Genomic DNA, 7,520 nt, shown 5'->3' with positions numbered 1-7,520 from the left:
GTCTTCGTCATCGGCCGGCACGGCAGCTCGGGTAGAACCGAGCGTGATGCGAGTCCGACCGATTATGAGCCTTCAAGCACGAGCCTCTAACCCTTCGACCCAATCCCGGCTTCCATCGTCGTCTCTCTTGACTTCTCGATTGCGCCACGCTCGGGCCCTTAGTTATTGGTATTATTATTATTTGCACCTTTCCGCGCGCGTACACCGCACACGCTGTGAGCACACCCTCGCATTCTGCTCTCTCTTCTCTCCTGTATTATATACAATGATCGACCAGCCGGCCTCGTTGCACATGGACAGAACGGGATCTCGCGAGGTGGGTGGAGGGGAGGGAGGGAGCTCTCTCGAAGCTGCTGGCTTGTAACGAGTTAACGAGTTTAAAGAAATGACTCACTACTCGCCCGTCTACCGCACAAAGGATAATAAGATGGAACGTGTGACGAATAATCGCTCGTTAGAAGCGGAACGATATGGTCGTGCGCATTCTTCAGTCCGGCATCGTAGATCGATGATGAACGCTGGTATACGCACGCGGTCGTCGGAGAAACGAGCAGAGAGCCGTCGATTCGATAGACGTGAATGCGTGTTCATGCTCTCTGCATGTTTTGTCTAACGTTCCGTTGCACTCTCGTCTCGTTTTTTTTTTTTTTTCCCCCCTTTTTTTTTTTTTTTTTTTTTCTTTTTTACCCCAACCCCCCTTTATCTCCCTTTCGTCTTTTTTTTTTTTTTTTCTGTTCGCCGTTTATTCTTATTGCTCATTTTTCTGTTTTAATAATGGACGTCTCGTTGTGCTTTTAACGCGAGACAGTTGAAGTCCGACGTATTAACACGCGGCCGCAGTGTCATCCAACAAGTTCGTCATTTTTAATTTCACCCCTCTCTATTCTCGATCTCGAAACCACACCCGTTTCCCTCGAGTCTCGTAAACTTTTATCAAAATTATTACAATTATTATCGGTGGGGCTTGTTGCGCGTTGTCCGTTCACAATGGGCTTGGAGAGTGGTTTTTGCAAATGGTGTAATAATGAAGATAACAAGCGAAAACAGAAATGGCGGGTAGTTCTGTGAAATTACGAATAATTAAATTACAGCGTCGTTATAATTTCGATTGTTGCTTCGCTCCTTTCATCGAGGCTGACGACTATAATTACAATTACTTTTAAATGTTCATGGCGAAATCACCTATATATTTCTCAACTTTTTCTGAACTCCAAGGTTGCATAAAGGTTGATGCTATTATAAGTCATTCGGATTGATCTTGACCGCGATTATTCCGCCCCGATAATAAAAATACATAATCCCATTTAGGAATTTAAAATCGACAATCTAAAAATCTTTATAACTATTGAAATAAATCTTTTGCCTATTGCATTATTCCTTTCTAAACGAATAATGTTTGTTAAAATTGTTAAACGATAATGTTTTAATTTTTTTTTTTGTAATTTTTCTTTTAATATTTTTTTATATCAGAAATAAGCGAGAAATATTTATTCTATTTAGGTTAGATGGGATATTAATCCTCATCCACCGTTCATTTTCCTAACTTAATTTGTCCCTTAGTATCAAATTGGCGTAATAGTAAAAGAATCAATATAATGAATAGATAAATAGCTAAATTTTTTTTACTTAAAATATAAAAATGGAATTTTATATTATATCCAAGTTTATTATACATAAATAATATAAAATTATAAAATTATTTGATAATACTCATAAAAAAAAATTGATTTCTCTTTTAATATAGTAATAAACAATTATTATATTGTTCAACATCAAACTAATTTAATTAATTTGAATTTGAAAACAAGTTTTTCGCTTTAATCTATCCAAATTTGACAGCAGTGGGAGAAGTCAAGATGTAATATGTCCAAACTTTATCGCATTGTTCGATAATAATTTCGTGTATGCTACAAGAGGAAAAGTTGTAACTATTTCAATCGCTAATTTGTTACTATTTTTAAAAAGTAAAGCAATTATGATATTAATATAAATTAAGTTATTAAAATTTACTTATATTAATTACGAAATGAAATATCGAGAGATCTGTATAATTTTCAAAATAATTTTCAAAAACTATAATACCATCCTTCAAAAAATAGGTTAACGAAGTTAATTTATTGAGAGATTTTTATTCTCTCTTTTATATCAATAAGTAGATATAAGTGGAGATGTTCTGTCAATTTCATACGATAATTTTCACTATTCTATTTTTTAAAAAGAGCAATTATTCGATCCAATTAATTGAGGAGGTTAGTGGAAAATCGGAGTGCATTTTCCTTCAAAAACGAGATAATCTACATTTTACCTATTATATTATTACGAATTTTCAAAATTCCATGAATACCTTTAATAATTTGTTTTAATATTTATAACGCAAAAATTTTCCTATTAACCTTTCAACCTTAATCACAATTTTCTACGTCTTAATTAAAGAATCGCTTGTACAATTATTTATACAATTTTTATCATTTTTATCATTTGCTTCTTTTCAAAAATTATCGAGAAATTCGTGAATTGCACAACAATTTTCAAGATGTATTATTATTATTTAAAAGAAATAGTGTAATTATCTGATTAATTATCAAAAAAAATTTGAAAAATTCTCCTCTCAAGAATATCGAGGTCAACTAGCTATTATATATTTTATAACTTGGACGGTGACGGCCGAGGAAATCTATTGGTATTTTATTCATTTAATTCTTCGAGAGGGGCTCTTTCATAATGTTTTTTAACTCGGACGTGTAACCTCGAACAGTTCCTCGAGCGGAGGAATGAAAGAAAGACAAGGCGAAATGGTGTGCGTATTTCTCACGTTCACAATGTAACCGCCTTCTAACTTTCTACGCGAGTTATGTGGGTAAACTATTATCGAAACAGATAAAACGGGACTAATAAATTCGAGGGCGGGGGCCGGTTAAGCCCGCGTATCGCAAAACGATTTTGCACGTTTGTCCGATAATCGTAAATCATTCGTGCGTCGTCACCGAATTAAACTCATTTTTGAAAGAAAAAAAAAAAAAAAAACTTTCAATAGGTTACAAGTAATTCAACTTTGATCAAGTTTTGTCTTTAAGTATCGGTGCTAAAGTTTTATGCGTACAGTATCGTTGCGGAGTAAAGTTTTGTTGCGCGTTAATAATAAATAGCGATTATTGGTTTTTTTAAATCTGTTTAAGCTGTTGATAGTTTAGTTAGTTCTCACTTTAATAAAATTAAATATACATATTTATAACCACGTGAAGGGATCCTCGAAATAATTTACGAGGAAAGAATATTGAAACGAAATTCATTTATTTTTTTATTTCTCGATAATAATTCATGTATCATTTCAATTAAAATTGAAATATTAATTCTTCTTCTAATATTAATTCCGGATCATCAGTGATGAATTTGAATTTTAATAGAAAGTGAAATCACTCGAATCTTGCGTTATTTTATTAACGAAACTTTTGCAATTTGAATTTATTCGTAAAACAGTTTCCAACAATCAACTATTAATTATTTCGAATAATAATAAATCTAACGTATCAGCCATACTGAAATAAAATATTTCCAAAACACGCCCTTTCTAAACACACTGTCCATACCGATACAACAAAAGGAAAGAAAAATCTCGAGAACAATGTTAAACCGAGGAAATTCATCCATGATATGATGCGCATAAATGATAAGATATCGAGCGGGAAAAGATGCGGCCGCTTTAATGCACACGAGATGTCCACGAGGTCAACGAGATAAATACCATATCACGAGAAAAATTACCACGAAATTGGCGGCGCGTCCACCCTTCGAAAAAATCGTTGCCTCGTCGCGAATTGCACGTCCTTGCGGATCCTCCACGTTTCGTTCGTTGGCTCGTTTGTTGGATGCGCCCTACAGAGCCCTCCTCGTTTCCTCGTAATTACCGTGCCTCGCATACCAGCGTGCGGCGTTTCTAGGGCGCGCACCAATGCGACACCGGAGACAAGAGCGGAACAATCGTGGAAAGAGACGGCGGGGGCTAATCGATAAGTACGGTCCTAAACCGAAACTGACAATGAGAGAAGAATGCCGATGTCATTTGTTCAGTTTATAGATGGGTGAATTAAACGATTATGACGGGGGATAAATTATTATGGGAGGAAATTATGGACGTTATACGGCGTTTTCCTAGAATTGGTTTTATATTCGGTATAATATTCCCTCCTCTCGTTTCGGGGATTCGGATTAATTTTGTATTAAAATTTGAATAAATATTAAACGTCGATCTCGGGAATATTTCGATACGTTTTTCCCTCCACGATGACGTGTTCACTTTTTTTCCTTTTTCTTTTTCCTTTTTTTCATTCACGGCGTGCAATGTTAAACGAATGAAAAGAGTTATTATTGAAAATGAAAAGAATGCTAATATGAAAGACTCTATTGCATAGATATTTGCTCCAAGTGATAATAAATTGATGATAATAATTTTCCACGTATTCGTGCGTTTGATAGAAAATAATTGGAATAGTTGCTTCTAGAAATTCTTTTCTTTCTTTTTTATCTAAACTAATTTTCTTCTCTTCAAACAATAATAATTATTAACGAAGAAGAGTGTCAATAAATTCTTTTTTGAATTCAATAAAATTTAAATAGAAAGAACTCGTTTTGGACTCGTTTCTTCTTCTTCGTTTGAATTCTAAGAACAATGTTATCTATAATCGATAAATTAATGATAAAGAGAATTACAAGAATTTCGTTATCGATATAAAAAATCATTTTGCGTAATTTTTGAATCACAATAAACTTGTAATAGGTATTTATATCAAAATACGAATAGAATTTCTTCAATTGTATTCATATTGAACTGGTACAAATACTTAGGATTTTTTGAGATTCCTTTTCTTTATATTTACTCTCTTCCTCCCCTCCCTACCCCGTCTTTTATTTAATGCGTGTAATTTTCAATTAAACCCGAAAGGAATGCTGAATCTGACCTAAATCGAAGCTAATGATGAGAAATATACCAATATACCAGCTCCATACCATCGAGGGCACTGTAGCCAGTGATTTAACGTATTTTCATCAGATTACAGAGAAGGTGATAATTAAATATTCATTAAATGCCCCGATACAGAATCGCTTTTAGCGGTAATCTTGTTTTTTCAATTTGCGGTTGCTTAGATTTAATAAACGAAAATTACGAGCATATTAAATAATAAACTAAATTCATATTTTTTATTGTATATATTAACGCAAATAAATACATTTTTTTTCTTTTTTCTACTTTAAAATACAAAGATATTAACTGACACATCAACTCGTACAATTAATTGCTCGTATAAAGATTCTTAATCGATGTGTTATTCGGTGTAACAATATTTATATATTAATATTTCTTCTTCTGGAACAAATAATTAAATTTATTTTCTTTTCCACAGTGTATAACAGAAGTCAAATAACATAATAAAATGGAAATATAAAACGTATTGATGATCGTAACTAACAAATTCGCGATAAGTTTCAATATCGATATTTCATATCACTTTTAATACCGCAATAAATTGGTTGAATTGAATTGGCACAAAAAGAAACGAATATCCGTCCGTTTAATGTACAAAAGCTGCGTTGTACATGATCATAGTCATGCATCTTTTTTTCTTTTTTCTTTTTTTCTTTTTATTATTATTTTTTTATTCCTATTCCATGTACAATTTTCGAAGCTGGAAGAATACTTTCAACGTATGAAAAAGTTATAGGATACGGAAACAATGTGACATCGGTTTTATTCGTACTGAGTGCAATGATGGACTGATCAATTTGATTTGTCACAACAGCAATCGTTACATGCAGTATTTCGTCCAGTGTGTCACAAAGACTGACAGGAACGAGCAGTTTGGTAGAATTTCATCGATATCTCGCCTCCTCGCGTTGTCATTTACTTAATTAAACACACCATATCAATGTGTAAACATTTTAAATAAATGTAAGTACCACTCCTTTTTTTTTTTTCCAAACATCGCCGGTTACAACCGCGTTTTGTGTTGTAATCGCGAAATGAAATAAAATTCTTCGCCAATATCGCACAATTTCAATTAGAGGGTATCTAAAAATTTTACCAAACAGATTTTATCGGGTAGATTTTATTTCTATAAAAGCGTTACCATTATTTTTACGAAACATTCAGTTAAACAGAAAGTATACGCGTATATAAAGTAAATAAAACATTACAATTGGTATCGAATAAAATGTCTGTTTTTTTTTTTTTGAAATTAGTACAGATACTGATTTCAATTTTTTTTTTTTTTTTTCCTATAAATTAAATGGAACAGAAGAGCTGATAATTCAATTTTATAAAATGATTTTAAAATGTTATCTTCGATGATGGGTAACAAAGAGAATTTTCTTACTTTTTTTTTTTTTTAATTACATGATAATTTGTTTTGATAAATTTATTTTTTTGTAATATTTTTTCCCCTCTTTCACGTTGTTATGCTTTTTTTTCTTTAGAAGAAAATATTCTGCATTAAAAATTATTTTGGTAAATATTCATGAATCCTTTAAATATCGAGTTTTTCACGAATTTGCTTGGAGCAGTTGATAACATTAATAGAGAAATCGATACACGTGCAGTGGTTGTTCTTATTTTCATATCTTCCTCTGTTATAAGAGTAGAACCCATCTAGTTTTAATCCATAAACTTTAATGGCTATATTACTCCAAGGACATCATATCGAACATTTAATAAAATAATTTTCCGGAATTTGATGTAAGGATTTCTCTTGAGAATAATATTCCCCATCGTAACGTTTTAACTATGTATAAAATAAAAGCAAAAAAAATGTTTCAAGTAAATTTTGTTAAATATGATTGAGTAAAACAAAGAAAGGAAGAAGCTGCATCCCTTCTTCCCCTCTTCCCCAATTCAACGAAGTTTGTCGCGCGTTAAATTTCTCCTTTCCGTTTAATTACAAAAAAAGAAAAAATGAAAAGCATAATAGTAACGATGCGTGCATTGATTTTCAACTCATCCATTATATCACGAAAGATAAATAAAACGAAGGTTCACGTGCAACACATTGAAAAAGTTTACAGATTCTCGTAAACTCGTTTTTTTTAAATATACCTTTTTTCACTCTCCAATACCTGTAAATACGATACGACTATACGTTTAATTCGAATCGTTCGAATAATTGCACCCGTTCCAGAGTTTCTCTCGGGCGGAGAGTTTATTATAAATGCAACGTATTTACCTTGGCAAATTAAATGTATCTAGATGACGACGCGACTTACGGAACAAGTTTGAAATGAATCGTATCGTCGAGAACCGTCGAGGCTCCAGATCGTTCATAATTCCTTACCGATCTTCGTGTATTTACCTCACGCAGTTGTCCCATCCCTTCTTCTCGTTTTGAATTTCCATAACGTTTTCATAGGGTTTCGATAATAAAGCGGGCGAGAAACGAACGAGAAAAAATATATATATATATAAAATACGTATATGTAACGCGGCTCAATGTAGCTGATTCGGTTTCTCGAAACATTTCATCGGTGAAAGCCAC

The 7,520-nt window shown here is 32.8% G+C and overlaps 1 long non-coding RNA gene across 1 annotated transcript in view; it reads left to right on the top strand.

Annotated features, from left to right (window-relative positions):
* Positions 1 to 7,520, top strand: part of LOC102671705 — a 15,434-nt gene that overhangs the window by 660 nt on the left and 7,254 nt on the right. The gene's annotated exons all lie outside the window — the stretch shown is intronic.

Source organism: Apis dorsata, unplaced genomic scaffold (assembly GCF_000469605.1).
Source record: "Apis dorsata unplaced genomic scaffold, Apis dorsata 1.3 scaffold_176, whole genome shotgun sequence".
NCBI classification, from domain to species: domain Eukaryota; kingdom Metazoa; phylum Arthropoda; class Insecta; order Hymenoptera; family Apidae; genus Apis; species Apis dorsata.
Note: the sequence above shows the minus strand (reverse complement) of the source record. Positions and strands in the feature narration are given on the sequence as shown.